The following is a 20000-nucleotide window of genomic DNA, read 5'->3' as shown; positions in this document are numbered from 1 at the left end:
GACTTATGTCGATGTTGTAAACAGCTTAGGATTAAGTTACTCGCTGTGGTTCAGGCCCCCTTCTCTTTAGTAGTCTTTCCCCCCTACCCCACCCCCTCTACTCCACTCTCCTTCCCTCCCCCCTCTTTCTCTACATCACCCAATCACATCTTTCTCGTCAACAAAGACTTCGAGAGAGAGAGAGAGAGAGAGAGAGAGAGAGAGAGAGAGAGAGAGAGAGAGAGAGAGGCATACAATAATTAACAACTGAATATGTAGAACTAATCCTATCATATGAGAGAGAGAGAGAGAGAGAGAGAGAGAGAGAGAGAGAGAGAGAGAGAGAGAGAGAGAGAGAGAGAGAGAGAGTTTAAACGCTGGACGAAAGTGTGAGAGGCATAAAATGATTAAGAATTGAATATGTATAACTAATCCTATCCTATGAGAGAGAGAGAGAGAGAGAGAGAGAGAGAGAGAGAGAGATTTAAACGTTGGACGAAAGGGTGAGAGGCATAAAATGATTAACAATATGTAGAACTAATCCTATCATGAGAGAGAGAGAGAGAGAGAGAGAGAGAGAGAGAGAGAGAGAGAGAGAGAGAGAGAGAGATGAAATAGGGTGGGACAAGGGTAAATCTGATATCATATGAGAGAGAGAGAGAGAGAGAGAGAGAGAGAGAGAGAGAGAGAGAGAGAGAGAGAGAGAGAGAGAGAGAGAGAGTTTAAACGCTGGACGAAAGTGTGAGAGGCATAAAATTATTAAGAATTGAATATGTATAACTAATCCTATCCTATGAGAGAGAGAGAGAGAGAGAGAGAGAGAGAGAGAGAGAGAGAGAGAGAGAGAGAGAGAGAGAGAGAGAGAGAGAGAGAGAGAGAGAAAGAGAGAGAGTTTAAACGTTGGACGAAAGGGTGAGAGGCATAAAATGATTAACAATATGTAGAACTAATCCTATCATGAGAGAGAGAGAGAGAGAGAGAGAGAGAGAGAGAGAGAGAGAGAGAGAGAGAGAGATGAAATAGGGTGGGACAAGGGTAAATCTGATATGATAATGGAAAATGAAGTTAGGTAGATGAATATATGTTTTCTATTACAGGTAACGGTATCCTTGCAGGAAATCTCTAACAAAGGAATTGATATGTAAATAAGTTCTAAGAAATCTGACAAAACAAGTCTCTCTCTCTCTCTCTCTCTCTCTCTCTCTCTCTCTCTCTCTCTCTCTCTCTCTCTCTCTCTCCTAGAACAGCGTTAACGAATTCAATCAAATGTTGAAGAGAAAAAAACTCAAATGTTTTCAAGCCAGGATTTAAGACATTGGGTTAAAAGTCATTTGGAAATAATTTTTTTTATTTCCAATAGCAATCAGCAGACTCATGGACACTTTAAGAAAAGACGAAAATGCCATTTTTGAGAGAGAGAGAGAGAGAGAGAGAGAGAGAGAGAGAGAGAGAGAGAGAGAGAGAGAGAGAGAGAGAGACTCGATATAAAAAATGCAATTTTTATTATCTAACACTTACAATTATTATGAAAATGAAATTAAAGGTCAGGATGACCAACTTCAAAACGATATTCCGGTTGAAAAGTAGACAGAATTAGAAAGCCAACAAACTAAAATAAACAGAAATAAAAAGCCTAAATAAATTAAAATAAACAGAATAAAAAATCCAACAAAACTAAAATAAGCAGAAATGAAAAGCAAAAAGAAACCAAGATAAGAATAATTAAAAAGCAAAACGAAACCAAATTACGCAAATTAAAAATACAAAAGAAATTAAAATAAGCAGATAAAAAAGACCAAGAGAAATTAAAGCAAGAATAAACTAAAATAAGCAAAATAAAAAACCTGATTAATTAAAATAAGCAGAATTAAAAAGAATACAGCAGCTAACCAAAATTAGAAAAAAAGGGCATACGACAATACAAATAAGCCTTTGCGAGCTCCGATACCAGCAGTAAGGACATTCTCCTAAGTCTCAAATATCCTTCGATAAGGACCTTAAAAAACTCATTCCCCTACGTCTAAAATATCCTTTGATAAGGACCTTAGAATAATCATTCCCTACGTCTAAAATATCCTCCGATAAGGACCTTAACAAACTCATTCCCCTACGTCTAAAATATCCTTCAATAAGGACCTTAAAAACCTCACTCCCCTACGTCTAAAATATCCTTCGATAAGGTCCTTAGAAAACTCATTCCCTACGTCTAAAACATCCTTCGATAAGGACTTTAAAAACCTCACTCCCCTACGTCTAAAATATCCTTCGATAGGGACCTTACAAAAACTCATTCCCCTACGTCTAAAATATCCTTCGATACGGGCCTTAGAAAAACGGATTTCCCTACGTCTAAAATATCCTTCGATAAGGACCTTAACAAACTCATGCCCTTACGTCTAAAACATCCTTCGATAAGGACCTTACCAACCCATTCCCTTACGTCTAAAATATCCCTTCGACAAGGACCATAAAATACTCATTCCCCTACGTTTAAAATATCCTTTGATTAGGACCTTAGAAAAACTCATTCCCCTACGTCTAAAATATCCTTCGATAAGGACCTTATCAACCCATTCCCTTACGTCTAAAATATCCCTTTGATTAGGACCTTAGAAAAACTCATTCCCCTACGTCTAAAATATCCCTTCGACAAGGACCATAAAATACTCATTCCCCTAGGTCTAAAATATCCTTCGATTAGGACCTTAGCAAAACTCTTTGGGGGCCCCAGAAGGGAATCCTAAACGCCGCGACTTCTTTCAAGAATTGTTGAGTGTGATTTCTTTCAGCAATCTCATCCCTTCCCGGCGTGCGTTTACAATCAGTTAAGAAGCGATTATTTTCACTTGAGAGACGCAATCTATTCCCGCAGCTGAGAGATGAGAGATTAATGCGGAGACAACGAACGCTTCGGTTCATGAAAATCAAAGGCGAAATTTATTCAGTTCGTCCACACGTAGTCCAAAGTGTGGCCCTAGAAGGCAATGTGGTGGCCCTCCTTCGTGTTGGAAAAGTCAGGTGGGAAAGAGTACACTCAAGAATAAATTCATTTATCTTGTTTATTCGTGAATCAACGGATTCATTTATTTATTTTAAAATTCATGTACACGCATACACTGTTTATACATTCAACAATAAGGATACAAATATTGCGGAAGGCTACCAAAGATAATCTTTCGTATACCTAAGCATTTATATATATATATATATATATATATATATATATATATATATATATATATATATATATATATAATATACACACACACACACACACATATATATATATATATATATATATATATATATATATATATATATGTGTGTGTGTGTGTGTACACACATAGATAGTCACCAATAAGCATCCAATACTGTGGGACACCTTTGGCTTATTGCTTATTCCACAAGTAGCTATGTATGTAAGAATTAATAATAATAACAACAACAACAATAATAATAATGATAATAATAATAATAATAATAATAATAATAATAATAATAATAACAATAATGAATAAGTAGAAATTAAAGATGGAAGAATCTGAAACTACTAAAAGATATTTCTGCCGTCCTGATCGGGAGAAAGCTTTAACGAGGCAAAAACACCGACATGAACAAATCAAAAGTACATTAGTATAAATTGATTAATTGCAAGGAACGTGTTTTAGTATTAAATAAATCCTTGTTGTACCCAAGTAGTGGACGCCAAGCTTGTAGGACAACATTACCGATTTAGAAGTTGCTGTAAAGGAAGACAAAGATATATACGTTGATAAACACAAATAAATTATTAAAACAAATAATTATTATTATTATAATTATTATTATTACTCCTACTAGGTAAGCTACAACTCTAGTTGGAAAAACAGGATGCTATAAGCCCAAGGGCTCCAACAGGGAAAAATAGCCCAGTAAGGAAAGGAAATAAGGAAACAAATAAACCATATGAGAAGTTATGAACAGTTAAAATAAAATATTTTAAGAAAGGTATCAACATTAAAACATCTTTTATAAATAAACTATAAAAACTTAAAACTATAAAAACCATTTTGTGTATTTTTGGCCCTTTTGGACATCCAGTTCCCATGTTTTGTGTAATTTTTGGGTCTTTTGGACATCCTTTGGGTACGTTTTGTGTATTTATGGCTTTTTTTGGATATCCTATGGTACGTTTTGATTATTTATGGCATTTTTGGACATCATCTGGGTACGTTTTGATTGTTTATGGTTTTTTTGGACATCCTCTGGGTACGTTTTTGTGTATTTATGGTTTTTTTTTGGATATCCCCTGGGTACGTTTTTGTGTATTTATGGCTCTTTTGGACATCATCTGGGTACGTTTTGATTATTTATGGTTTTTTTGGACATCATCTGGGTACGTTTTGTGTATTTATGGCTTTTTTTTTGGACATCATCTGGGTACGTTTTGTCTGGTTTTTTTTTTTGACATCATCTGGGTACGTTTTGTGTATTTATGGCTTCTTTTGGACATCATCGGGGTACGTTTTGTGTATTTATGGTTTTTTTTGGACATCATCTGGGTACGTTTTGTGTATTTATGGTTTTTATTTGGACATCATCTGGGTACGTTTTGTGTATTTATGGCTTTTTTTTGGCCATCATCTGGGTACGTTTTATGTATTTATGGATTTTTTTGGACATCATCTGGGTACGTTTTGTGTATTTATGGCTTTTTTTTGGACATCATCTGGGTACGTTTTGTGTATTTATGGCTTTTTTTGGACATCATCTGGGTACGTTTTGTGTATTTATGGCTTTTTTTTTGGACATCATCTGGGTACGTTTTGTGTATTTATGGCTTTTTTTGGCCATCATCTGGGTACGTTTTGTGTATTTATGGCTTTTTTCTGGACATCATCTGGGTACGTTTTGTGTATTTATGGCTTTTTTTTGGACATCATCTGGGTACGTTTTGTGTATTTATGGCTTTTTTTGGCCATCATCTGGGTACGTTTTGTGTATTTATGGCTTTTTTTTGGACATCATCTGGGTACGTTTTGTGTATTTATGGCTTTTTTTTGGCCATCATCTGGGTACGTTTTGTGTATTTATGGCTTTTTTTTGGACATCATCTGGGTACGTTTTGTGTATTTATGGCTTTTTTTTTGGCCATCATCTGGGTACGTTTTGTGTATTTATGGCTTTTTTTGGCCATCATCTGGGTACGTTTTGTGTATTTATGGCTTTTTTTTTGGACATCATCTGGGTACGTTTTGTGTATTTATGGCTTTTTTTTGGACATCATCTGGGTACGTTTTGTGTATTTATGGCTTTTTTGGACATCATCTGGGTACGTTTTGTGTATTTATGGGTTTTTTTTTTTGGACATCATCTGGGTACGTTTTGTGTATTTATGGCTTTTTTTGGACATCATCTGGGTACGTTTTGTGTATTTATGGCTTTTTTTGGACATCATCTGGGTACGTTTTGTGTACATTTTGCTCTTTGGAACAACCCTTGAGTAATTTATTTTTTATTTTTTGCTCTTTATGACACCCTTTTTATCCCGTTTCGTGTATTTTTGGCTTTTATGGACATTCCTTCGTTATGTTTTGCATAATTTAGGCTTTTGGACATCCTTTCAGTAAATTTACTTTTGTACTTTTTGCTCTTCTGGACATCCCTAGGTTAAGTTTTGTATTTTTTTTTTACTAGGGACAACCCTCGAGTATATTTTTGTATTTTTGGCTCTTTTGGACATCCTTTTATCCCGTTTTGTGTATTTTTTTTTCTTTTAGGACATCTTTTTCGAAAATGTAACTTCCTCTGAGCTTCTTGTGATCTTTAGGACATCCTTTTATCCCGTTTTCTGCATTTTTTTGCTCTTTTAGGACATCCTTTTCGTAAATCTAGCTTCCTTTGGGCTTCTTGTGATCCTTTTGGGCAATTCGACGGACAGGACTCAGGGTAAAGGACAAACACCGGCCTAAATGGGTTGTGGTGGCCTGGTGGTAGCGTCCTTGCCTAGTGATTGCCAGACTGGGGTTTGAGTCCGGCTCAAACTCGTGTTCCTTTGGTCATGACAACCTCACCTATAGGTCTATCTGCTGAGTCATTAGCAGCCATTGCCTGGCCCTCCTTGCTCCTAGCCTGGGTGGAGAGGAGGCTTGGGCGCTGATCATATGTTAATAAATAACTCGTTATGTTCCTTTGGTCGCTACAACCTCACCTATAGGTCTATCTGCTGAGTCATCAGCAGCCATTGCCTGGCCCTCCTTGCTCCTAGCTTGGGTGGAGAGGAGGCTTGGACGCTGATCATATGTTAATAACTCGTTATGTTCTTTTGGTCGCTACAACCTCACCTATAGGTCTATCTGCTGAGTCATCAGCAGCCACTGCCTGGCTCTCCTTGCTCCTAGCTTGGGTGGAGAGGAGGCTTGGGCGCTGATCATATGTTAATAACTCGTTATGTTCCTTTGGTCGCTACAACCTCACCTATAGGTCTATCTGCTGAGTCATCAGCAGCCATTGCCTGGCTCTCCTTGCTCCTAGCTTGGGTGGAGAGGAGGCTTGGGCGCTGATCATATGTTAATAACTCGTTATGTTCCTTTGGTCGCTACAACCTCACCTATAGGTCTATCTGCTGAGTCATCAGCAGCCATTGCCAGGCCCTCCTTGCTCCTAGCTTGGGTGGGGAGGAGGACTGGACGCTGAACATGCGTATGGTCAGTCTCTAGGATATTGTCCTGCTTGATAAGGCAATGTCACTGTCCCTTGCCTCTTCCATTCATGAGCGGCCTTTAAACCTTTAAAATACAGTAATGCAAGACAATGAAATAAATCCCGCGGATTTAACATTCCATAACATTAAAAAATAAAAACAAAACAAAAATAAATTAAGAAAAAGATCGTCATTTGTTCCAACGACTCCCTCAAAATGACTGCATTCCATTCCAATTTTTCCGAGTGAATGCGCACGCGCAGAGGGGGCCTGCGCCTCACACAACACATTCTTCTTCTCATGTTTTTTTTTATCCTTTCATTCCAGCTTTATCATCTCTTCTCTTTTCATTGTTTATTCGGCTTTATTTCCGCGTGCATGCTTTGGCATATAAGCGTTATGCACTTTTTTTTTCAATTTTTCTTGTGGTGTTAATTTTCATTTTTTGGATATTTCAAGTTTCAATGACGTGTGTTTCAAGACAACCTTTTGTAGCCTATACGTTAAATATATACACATGTAAACCAATTTTCACTTTATAAAAAGCACTAATGAATAACACAGACAAACACGCAAAACACAAAACAACTAAAAATACTATTACATTACATGAAACACTTTAAATTCAAATGTAAATATATACCGTACTTAGGCATCGTTCCTGCCTATATATCCCCATAAGGCTCACACACACACACACACACATATCTCTGACCTTCATCCCATAGTTCACAGCCTCCCTTCATTCTCTCGGGTACTCCACTCAGACATACCTACATCAACTGTTCAATTCCACGTGGGCTGTCAACCCTTGGATAAGATTCGATGGACTCTAGCGTTGATGATATTAATAATTCTGAAAATACTTATTGTATGGATGTATTTATGTATGTTATGTGTGTATGTATGTATGTGTGACCATTTGAAGCCATTCCTTTTAGAGGAAAATTGTATGATATTTTATAATATATATATATATATATATATATATATATATATATATATATATATATATATATATATATATATATATATATATATATATATATATAATATATATATATATATATATATATATATATATATATATATACATACATATATATGCATATATACATACGTATGTATGTGTATATATATCTATATATATATATATATATATATATATATATATATATATCACCATCACCAGCCGTTACCAGTCCACTGCAAAACAAAGGCCTCAGACATGTCCTTCCACTCGCGTCTGCTTATGGTCTTCCTGTGACATTCCACGCCCACAAACTTTCTCAGTTCGTCAATCTATCGTCTTCTCTTCCTTCGCCTACTTCTTTGACAATCTCTAGCGACCCATTCTGCCATTCTTAATGTCCACCTATTGTCTATTATTCTTATCATATGTCCTGCCCATGTCCAGGACACACACACACACACAGACACACAAACACACACACACATATATATATATATATATATATATATATATATATATATATATATATATATATATCATCTCATCCTACGCCTATTGACGCACAGGGCCTCGATTAGATTTCGCAAGTCATCTTTATCTTGAGCTTTTAATTCAATACTCCATTCATCATCTGCTTCACGCTTCATAGTCCTCAGCCATGTGTGCCTGGGTCTTCCAACTCTTCTCGTACCTGGTGGAGCCCAGTATATATATATATATATATATATATATATATATATATATATATAAATATATATATATATATATCTTCAAAAAGCACAACCACAGAGTTAGAAAAAAACCCTAATTTTAATAGGAAATTCTCCTTAAAAATATACTGTTCTCAACCGTATTCCAGTAAAATACAGGACATCGTAATTTGACTTTAATTTGTCATTATCTTTTACGGGTTAGTGACCGTAATATCACTCGTTTACGACAATATATCCGTTTTTAAAACGGTAAAAATCCTGGAATAAATGTTGCCAGACATTTACCGTTTCTTAATGCAAATTTTTAATAGTGCAAATACCTCCAGTACGGAAACAAATAGCATTACAACCAAAAGAGAGTGCAAGGGGAGGGTATCTTACAAGAAGCACAAAACCCACACGATTTGTGGATCAAATTCGGGGCCTGACGAAGAAACCTCTTGATAAACTAACTTCACCTCATGCTTCGATGACCACGCGAAATTCTAACACTCCCCTCCGATATGGAATTACATTCCCAAAGGGACAAAAGCCAACGGACCAGTAATCTCTCACGCAAATTTACAAAGGAATGTAAAAGGTTTTGCACAGATTTAATAAAGTTATTTAAATTGTCATTGTTATGATTTAATTCACAATACTAAGGGTCTCCAGAGCTGATAGGACTATTATCATTGCTTCAACGTCTTCCAAATATAAACTAATTCACAATAGGCCTACTAAGGGTTTCCAAAACTCAATGTGCTATTTTTCTATGTCTCCTACATACAAATTAATTCACAATAGGCCTACTAAGGTTTTCCAAAACTCAAAGTGCTATTTTTTTATTGTTTCTATGTCTCCTACATACAAATTAATTCACTAAAGACCTACTAAGGGTTTCCAAAATTCAAAGTGCTATTTTTCTATTGTTTCTATGTCTCCTACATACAAATTAATTCACTATAGGCCTACTAAGGGTTTCCAAAATTCAAAGTGCTATTTTTTTTATTGTTTCAATGTCTCCTACATACAAATTAATTCACAATAGGCCTACTAAGGGTTTCTAAAACTTGAAGTGCTATTTTTTATTGTTTCAATGTCTCCTACATACAAATTAATTCACAATAGGCATACTAAGGGTTTCCAAAACTTAGTGCTATTTCTTTATTGTTTCAATGTCTCCTACATACAAATTAATTCACAATAAGCCTACTAAGGGTTTCCAAAACTCAAAGTGCTATTTTTTTTTATTGTTTCAAAGTCGTCTAAAAAAATTCTTCTTTTCTCATAAAAAATGGGAATTGGATATACATAAACTTCAAAACTTTTTAAAATCAGCTCATAAATTACCGAGATATGAGTTTGAAAATTGCCAAATTTCAAATGGGTTTTTCTAGTGATTTTGTTTCTCCCGCTCGGCCCCGAGAGACTTTCAAGTATTGTGAACGCCACAATAACTTTTAGTGATAAAACTGTCTTAATGATAATGACAATCAAGGTCTATAGATCTTGATAATAGCATTGATATTTTTTATTTAAAAAGAGAACTAGAGACTTCAGAGAGGTTCAATCAATTCTGAAACCAATTGATACTTTGTTGTACTCCAAGTGATCCTAATAATAATAGAAGCAGCTAATCCGAAATTTTGTAGAAGTCACACACTTATGAGCCATTAGTATTTCATACAATAATTTCGAAACCAAATTTTGCTAAAACCAACCGAATCAAATTTTTGGAAAATTAGCGAAGTCAAAAAAATCTCTTGTATACTTTCGAATCTCTTTTATCTTTCCACTGGCCTTATCTAATAATTTAACTACCTCCGCCAAAGAAGTTGAAAGGAGGTTACGTTTTTTCCTATGTTTGTTTGTGAACATCTTCCTGGCCACAATTTTAATCGTAGAGTAATGAAACTTGCAGGGCTTAACTGTTATTAAAAAAGCTGGAAATAATTAAATTTTGGAAGGTCAAAGTCAAAGGTCAAGCAAAACGTCCAATTCACGTAAGCAACCATAAGTTTGGACATCGTTATCACAGATTTTTCAAACTTGGTTTATATCTGAGTGTATGAAAATTCACTACAATTTAATAGATGTTAATGTCAAAGGTGAAGGTCAAGGTCGATCAAACGTTCGAGAAATAAGCTGTCGCGGCGGGGGTCGGCGCTCTCCTGACTGCCCCCTCAAGTTTACTTTATTTTCAAAATTCATTATACATCTGTTAACAATAAAGGGAACACATGCTACTTTACAGAACTAGCCAAGCTATTTATAAGTAATGACTTCTTGAGCTTTATATATAAAAAAAAAAAAAAAAAAAAAAAAAAAAAAAAAAAAAAAAAAAAAAAAAATAAAAATTTCAAGTTTAACAGCTCGACGTTATGTTCAATAAAATAGGCTCTTATCACTTTAGAATAAAAACATATATAAAACTAATTGACAGCATCGCTCCACTGGCACTCACGTATCATTGTAACCCACAATTAGCTCCTTCCTGCCTGGGCTAGAAAAGGTGCGTCGCCTTATCCATGAACTAATGATTCTGAAATAATTTAAAGACGATTCAAAATTATATGGAATTTAATTACTTAATATCGATACTTTCCATTTGACATCTCATTACGCCTAATTATCGCTAAAGATATTCACAAAGGATTCGCGGTCTGAGCAAATCCGAATTAATTCAGTGAGCTCTACAAATCTCTGCAAAGCTCACAAAGCTATGCACAGCTCACAAAGCTCTGCATAGCTCACAAAGCTCTGCAAACCTCAAAAGCTTACAAAGCTCTGCAAAGCTCTACAAAACTCACAAAGCTCTGCAAAGCTCAAATAGCATACAAAGCGCTGCAAAGCTCTACAAAACTCACAAAGCTCTGCACAGCTCACAACGCTCTGCACACCTCACAAAGCTCTGCAAAGCTCACAAAGCTCTGCATAGCTCACAAAGTTCTGCAAAGCTCACAATGCTCTGCAAACTTCTACAAACCTCACAAAAGTCTACTAAGCCAACACAGCTCTGCAAAGCTTACAAAGTTTTGCAAAGCTCACAAAGCTCTACAAAGCTCACTTAGAACTAAGAAGGCTCTAAAAACTCTACAAAACTTCATATCTGTCAAGGCAATTTTTTGTGGAGTTTGTGTTTCTCTTCATTAAACTTTTTTTATTTACATTCATGAGAATAAATGTAGTTAAATTTCACATTATTATTATTATTAATGCAATTATTTTTTTATTATCATCCCAGATGCGCGCGCACACACACACACAAAAAGATGAACAACAAAATATTGAACAAAATGGGAATAATGATGAAAACTCAATCAATGAATAAATAGTAATATTCTCACGTAAACTGAACTTTAAGCACTTTATAAAATTACTATTTTTTTTTTTACTCTTCAAAAAATTAGAAAAAAAACAAACAACACTTTACTGTATTGGATGATGATTTTAAAAAATCAAGATATCATAAAACAGTCTATTCCGTGATGAGAATAAGAGAGTAGGGAGAAAAAAAAAACTTTGTATGAAAAGAAAAAATAGAAAAAAAAATTAAAAATATATCCGTCGCAAATATTATCACGGATTAACCGAGCGACTGATATTAAACAAAAATTGCCAGTCGATATCACTCCACTCAGGTTGTCATGTTGCCTATAAACGAAGATCACGTATCCATGCAATCTTTCGGAACGTGAGAGAGAGAGAGAGAGAGAGAGAGAGAGAGAGAGAGAGAGAGAGAGCATATCCGGGAGTCTATGATTAAATTTTCATGTAAAAAAAAATCAATTAAGGAAAGCGCACGATATTGTCAAGCTAAGACGTCATTCGCAATTTGAAAAAGTTATGTTTATAAATTTTTATAAGTAATTAATTTTCAGTCTGTAAATGTATATTCATAAGAAAACATACAGATATGAATAATCGTACCTCGTTTCTCCAAATGTTAATGTACTTAAATATTAAAAAAAAAATGTCAGTAATACATAATTTCCTTGTTCTAATAAATCACGGTTTTTTTTTGACAAAATTTACTTGATAATGGCATTAACAATATCAGCAACAACAACAACAACAACAATATTACTACTACTACTACTACTACTACTAATAATAATATTAATAATAATAATAACTTTTAATATTATTATCAAAATTTTTTTATCATCATTTTGACATCGCCAAAAAAAAAAAAAAATAACAATAATAATAATAATAATAATAATACTTTGATTGATGACAACGAGAACCCCGTAGAGTTTATCACACCAATACGCAATCGTAGGTGGTTCATTTTTTTGTTTTTAAAATAAAGTAAAAAACTTTCCGGAAAAATGCATGATTTCTTCCATATCATGAATCTCAGAAACCTTTTTTACGCAAGGCCTTCCTACAATCCTTATTTTAAATATTAATAGATTCTTTTTTTATTGTTTTCAGCAAAATATTAGTACATTATTACTACTTAAAAGTGCTTCCAATAATTATAACTCTTCGTAATTTACACTTGAAATGTTTAATGAAATCATAACATAATTTAAAAATAGCCTTTGAAAAGTCCCGCTGTACCAAAACTGGAAAAAAAAAATTCAATAAATGTTAAATATCTATATGAATTATCAGAGAATTTAAGGATCAATGAAATGCAAAAATATAGACGCATCATCATACAAAAGATGAAATTAACTAATCTCGAAGAATATATCCAGCCATAACATAAAATTATAAATGAAATTGTCAGGAACACTATTATTACTTCCGCTTTTACAAAAAAAAAAAAAAAAAAAAAAAAAAAAAAATCAACACTAATTTTGGATATAAGAATTTATCGGTAAAATGAGAAGGATTATTTTCAAATAGAAAATGGCAATAATTAACTAAATGAAGCTTATCATATTATAATTACTATATATATTACAATTAATATCCCTACTATTATCAATACTAACATCATTACTTCGTCCTTATTACTATTATTGGTGCTGTCATTATCATTACAAATATTTTCATTGTTATAAATTACCATCATCAACACTGTTGTTAATTCTGACAAATAAAATGATAAAAAATCATTCAAATCAATTCGCTTTTAAAAATTATTTTTCATAATATAGTGAAATTGAATTTTATTCAGCAGAATTTAAAGTCAATATTACTCAATGGAGAAAAAAAAAACCTTGTAACTTATAAGAAGATATACAATTAAACGTCACTGAACAATTCGACTGACTTGGAGAGAGAGAGAGAGAGAGAGAGAGAGAGAGAGAGAGAAATTCAAAACAAGAAACGAATCAAGACACGAATATGTAAAATAAAAAAATTTAGAGAGAGAGAGAGAGAGAGAGAGAGAGAGAGAGAGAGAAATTCAAAACAAGAAACGAATCAAGACACGAATATGTAAGATAAAAAATTGAGAGAGAGAGAGAGAGAGAGAGAGAGAGAGAGAGAGAGAGAGAGATTCAAAAGATCAAAAGAAGAAACGAATCAAGACACGAATATGTAAAATAATGAATTGAGAGAGAGAGAGAGAGAGAGAGAGAGAGAGAGAGAGAGAGAATTGGAAATGGTGAGGCAGATGTAGCCAACGACCCGTGTCACTGGAACGAAAGAGCAGCATTCCAGCTGATATCGAAAGATATGACGAAAAAAAAAGAAAAAAAAATATATATATATATATTCTACCTTAGAAGCCAAATTTACCATGGCTGAATAAATAGTAATATTTAATTCTATATAATTGCCTACCGTTTTATATAGAAATAAATCTCTTATTGACAACTTTAGGATTAATCAAAAGAAATAAGTTTCAAACTACGAGCTATACACACACACACACACATATATATATATATATATATATACATATACACATATATATACCTGTATATATATATATATATATATACATATATATACATAACTGTATATATATATATATATATATATCGTGTATCTGCAAAATTATAAGTCACTGAGGCATTAGCCATGGCTATTATTATGTCCAATAATTATTTCCTTGAGTGGTTATTTCAATTACAATTGTCAATTTATATTCACAAATGTATATTTTCTCTCAATAATTAACGTAAGTGTTGAGTCGTATATTTGGATAAAAATTTTAATTTTGGTTTAATTTAAGATGATGATTTCAATATCATACACTCTGATATTGACACAAATGCATTTGTTATTAAGAAGTGAATAAAATTCAATTCATAATCAAATCTAATATAATCCTTTATTTCAAATCAATAAACAAAACAACATTACTGCCCAATTGGACTTTTCATTATCTCAGTTTAACTTGTACGATTAATTTAATTTTGACTAGAAAAAAAAAAATTCTCTAATATTACGAGGAATGATCATCAAAACAGACTAATAAGTCAACACAAAAATTAAAGACTTAGAAAAAGAATAATTCACTCAACTTCTAAATCCGACCAAAACAAACTCGCAAAAAAAAAGAAAGAAAAAAACTCTTCAATGTCTCAGTTTAACTTGAACGATTAACTTTATTTTAACAACTTGAAAAAAAAAAACGAAAAAAAATCTCCTATATTACGAGAAAAAATCATCAAAACAGACTAAGAAATCAACACGAAAATCAAAGAATAACAAAAAAAAAAAAAAATATCCAATATTACGAGGAATGATCATCAAAACAGACTAAGAAATCAACACAAAAATCAAAGAATTAAAAAAACATTCTTACTCACTTACCGGCAAAATTATAAACAAACTTCTAAATCCGACCAAAACACTTCGCAAAAAAAGCACTTCAATGTCACGAAGTTAAAAACAGCGAGTTCACTAAGTATCTTATTATATCATATCACATGACTTTATCACACCTGAATCACAAATAAATATCTCAAGTATCAAAGTCCTTCTCCTCAAACTGGAGGGAGAATAAGACACAAACCTCACGAGAATTATAGGCAAGAAAAGGAACGGGGAAGTGTGTGAGAGAGAGAAAGAACGCTTAACGTACACGTGCGTTCACCCTCGAGTCCAGAACGGTAATGTGAGCAAGGAATGAAGTGACCAGAGTAGACACCAGACCTGAGAGACGGTCGCTTTAGCCTGGGGTTGCCAATTCGCGCGTTTACGCCAAGGTAGCCTACTGTGAATCTCTCTCTCTCTCTCTCTCTCTCTCTCTCTCTCTCTCTCCAGGTCCCCGAGCAGTGAGAGGGGTGTCCTGCTCAATGTATATCCTTATAGAAGGAAAGATGCGGAAAAAGATTGCGGAGATGAAAATGAGTCTTGCGACAGTGATGAAGGAGGATGGGACATGCGTCGCCATAGAATATATATTTGGACGATCTGGAATAAGATATGCTGCATAGATATGAGCGGAAAATCTGTAATAATAATAATAATAATAATAATAATAATAATAATGATGATGATAATAATAATAATAACAATAATAAAAAGTGGAAGACAAATATGCATCACTACCATTAACTGAAAATTTAATCTATATATTTCATATAAAAAAAACTAAATCACAAACACACACATTTTATATATATATATATATATATATATATATATATAAACAAACTCACATTTATGTTGTCAACTAACATAAGTTTGATATCACATGACATGCACAAGAACAAGTACAAAAATTTGCATAAATGCATGCATGTATTCATACGATAACGGGCACTCCTGTATCTATATACAGCGGAATGTGCACGAACAGCTGTGTGTGTGTGTGTGTGTGTGTGTGTGGTGTGTCCGAGACTCAATATACGCATGGATGCACTAACATGGAGGCGTTGTTGTGTGTAAGTGAAGCATGGTAATAAATCCCGTAGAGTTTTTCACATAAGGATACACTTGTGACGTACTTTGAATTGGCAAGGTTTATAATACAGATGAAGCTGTTACTGCTGACACGAAGTGTGTGTGAGTGTATATATATATATATATATATATATAGTGTATATATATATAGTGTATATATATACTATACATATAGTATATATAAATAAATATATATATATATATATATATGTAGTGTATATATAATACTATATATATATATATTATATATAAATATAATAAATAAATATATATATAGTGTATATATATACTATAATATAGTATATATATATATATATGTGTGTGTATATATATAGTGTATATTATACTATATATATATATATATTATATATATACAATCTATCTATAATATATATAGTATATATACAGTATATAAAACATATAGTGTATATATATATATATATATATATATATTATATATATATATACTATATACAGTATATTTATACAAATATATATATACATATATCTATAGTATATATAATATATATATATAAGGAAATACTCTACTAAAATAAGGTAAAATTTTTAAGTGAAGCTTTTTATTTTATGAATGAAGGGCTAAAATATCTACATTAAATCTTCCATTTCACCAAACCTTTGGACTGGAATAAGAGTTCTGAAGGAAACTAAAACTATATATAAGAGATCTTGATAGCAAGACTCGAGAAAAATATTGAATAATATTCTTCGCACAAGATCATAAAAATCTAGTTTGGCCAAAAAGTGGATTTGATCCCGTTACAAAACGTGCGTAATAAAGTCATGCCCGGAGACAAAAGTTCACAGAGTGGAAACGAGAAAGACTCATGACAATATCACTCCGATAACGAAGTCGAATATTTCAGTGAATCCAGATAAAAAAAAAAAAAAAAAAAAAAAAAAAAAAAAAAAAAAAAAAATCTAGGAATATTTTAGGAGTAGTTTTTTCAAACAAAATATAGAAAACGCAATTATATCAAAGGTAATCGAAGACAGATGTAATAAATTGATATAAAAAAGGATTGAAAAATGGTAATATTTTAGGAGAATCCGTTTTCAAGCAAAATATAGAAAATGCAATTATATAAAAGGTAACCGAAATAGATGTAGTAATATTGATGGGAAAAAAAATTAAAATGGTAAGAATATTTTAAGAGAATGAGTTTTCAAACAAAAATATAAAAAATACAATTATATCAAAAGTACCGGAAACATGTAAAATATTCATGGAAAAAAAAAGGAATGAAAATGGTATGAATATTTTAAGGAGTCAAAATTTTTCAAACAAAAATGAGAAACTTCAATCACGACAACGCTAATCGGAAATAGAAAAGGAAATAATATTGATAGAATTAAAATTAATTTTTCAGACAAAAGAATAAAGACAATAATGAAAGTAACAGTCGAAGAGGGGAAAGATAACATTTTTGTGTAAACAAGAAATAAAAAAACACTAATCAGGTAAAGAAAAGGTAATAATATCGATAGAAAAAAAAGATTTTGTAGAGAAACGAATAAAGAAAATCATGAAAGTAACAATTAAGAGAGGGAAAGATAATAACATTTAGTAAAAGCAAGAAATAGAAAAAAACGCTAATCAGGTATAGTAAAGGTAATAATATCGATAGAAAAAAAAAAGAATTTTGTAGAGAAACGAATAAAGAAAATAAGGAAAGTAACAGTTAAGAGGGGGAAAGATAATAACATTTTGTGAAAGCAAGACAAAAAAAAAACTCATGAGGTAAAGGTAATAATATCGATATAAAAAAAAAAAAGAATTTGTAGAGAAACGAATAAAGAAAATAAGGAAAGTAACAGTTAAGAGGGGGAAAGATAATAACATTTTGTGGAAGCACGACAAAAAAAACTAATGAGGTAAAGTAATAATATCGATATTAAAAAAAAAAAATTTTGTAGAGAAACGAATAAAGAAAATAAGGAAAGTAACAGTTAAGATAGCGAAAGGTAAATAACATTTTAAGAAAGCAAGATATAAAAAAACGCTGAGGTATAGAAAAGGTAAAAATATTGATAGAAAAAATAATTTTGTAGAGAAACGAATAAAGAAGATCATGAACTTAACAGTTAAAAGAGGGAAAGATAACATTTGGTGAAAGCCAAGAAATAAAAAAAAAAACGCTAAAGAGGGTATAGAAAAGGTAATAATATTGATAGCAAAAAAAATTATTATGTAGATAAACGAATAAAAGATAATCACGAAAGTAACAGTTAAGAGAGCTAAAGGTAAATAACATTTTAAGAAAGCAAGATAAAAAAAACGCTGAGGTATAGAAAAGGTAATAATATTGATGGAAATAAAATTAATTTTGCAGACAAACGAGTAAAGACAATAATGAAAGTAACAATTAAGAGAGCGAAAGGGTAAATAACATTTAGTAAAAGCAAGAAATAAAAAAACATCGTGTATCCGAAGTACCCAAAAAGAAAGGCTCATTTTGTGAAAGTTTCCAATGACTCACGACTCTCGGCTGCGCTCGTCACGCGCAAGAGAAAAAAAAATTGCGAATGATGTTGTAACGACAACTTTTCTGGATGAGACTACATAACTGTCTTCTTCTTCTTGGAACAGATAAGATTATGACAATTTTACCAATGTCATCCTTAAATTATATTTTTTATTATTACTTTTTTTTTTTGGGGGGGGGGGGGTTGAGGGATGAGCGTAATAGGCGTTTACTGTTGTTGCCTTTTTTTTTTAGTTTAACAGGTTTGCCAAAATATTGGTAATGGTTATTTTGGTGATATTGCTGAATTATTAAATGCTAGACAAAAGTAGTGCAACATAGTACAAAGACTGTATGTGCGCACATGTATGTAAATATTTGTATGTTATATATAAATACACACACTATATATATATGTGTATATATATATATATTGATATATATATATATAGAGAGAGAGAGAGAGAATATATATATATATATATATATAGAGAGAGAGAGAGAGAGAGAGAGAGAGAGAGGGGGGGGGCTTAATATCCAAGACACACTAGAGACTCGTACAAGACAGGGGTCCAATGCTTGGAGGGTTTCATTTGGTGTTGGTGAGCTTTCCGTGTAGATTTATGAAGCAACTAGTAAAGGATGTTTTACTGTTTCACAGGATTTCTTATATATTATATATATATATATGTATATATGTATTTATATATATATATTTATATGTATATATATACATATATATTATATATATATATATATATATATATGTATATATATACGGTATACATATATATATATTATATACATATATATGTATATATACTATATATATATATATATTATATATATATATATATATATATATGAACACGAGAACATAACCAAACGGAGCACAATAAAAATAACTCCAGCACCAGAGATATCTTTTTTCTCACTCGAGAATAGAATCCAATCGAGAAAAAAAAACCTCTATATTTGATAACATAAAATTCACAAAAAAAGTCCCTATCATGAATAAAATCAAAATTGTGAAATTTCCAATTAAATTGATTATTCCAATTCTACACTCGAGCATAGTCAAAATGATTTAAACTCATGATTAGCAAATCACGAAAAAGTGTGTAATCGAAAATTTGCGCAATTCGAAATTCAGTACAAGCTGTACTGTATATTTATCAAAAGATATTTAATCTCTCTCTCTCTCTCTCTCTCTCTCTCTCTCTCTCCTCTCAAAGCTGCTGTTGAGAGGATGAGAACCTGTTAACACCGAAGGAAAGTAGATAGAGAGAGAGGAGAGAGAGAGAGAGAGAGAGAGAGAGAAAGTGAGAGATACCTACTTATCACAAGATTAGGATGCTGTTATCACT

At 32.3% G+C, this 20000-nt stretch overlaps 1 protein-coding gene across 4 annotated transcripts in view; it reads right to left on the bottom strand.

Annotated features, from left to right (window-relative positions):
- LOC137638583 (uncharacterized) overlaps window positions 1–20000 on the bottom strand; it is a 244971-nt gene that overhangs the window by 81339 nt on the left and 143632 nt on the right. The window contains exon 1 of one of the 4 annotated variants that reach the window (XM_068370769.1): window positions 15053–15341. The exons of the other annotated variants lie outside the window; for them this stretch is intronic. The gene's annotated coding sequence lies outside the window, so the exon portion shown is untranslated. Of the gene's footprint in view, window positions 1–15052; window positions 15342–20000 lie in introns of those variants that run through there. 4 annotated transcript variants of the gene reach the window in all.

The sequence above is a fragment of the Palaemon carinicauda genome, chromosome 3 (assembly GCF_036898095.1).
Source record: "Palaemon carinicauda isolate YSFRI2023 chromosome 3, ASM3689809v2, whole genome shotgun sequence".
NCBI classification, from domain to species: domain Eukaryota; kingdom Metazoa; phylum Arthropoda; class Malacostraca; order Decapoda; family Palaemonidae; genus Palaemon; species Palaemon carinicauda.
This window is presented reverse-complemented; position numbering and strand designations above follow the sequence as displayed.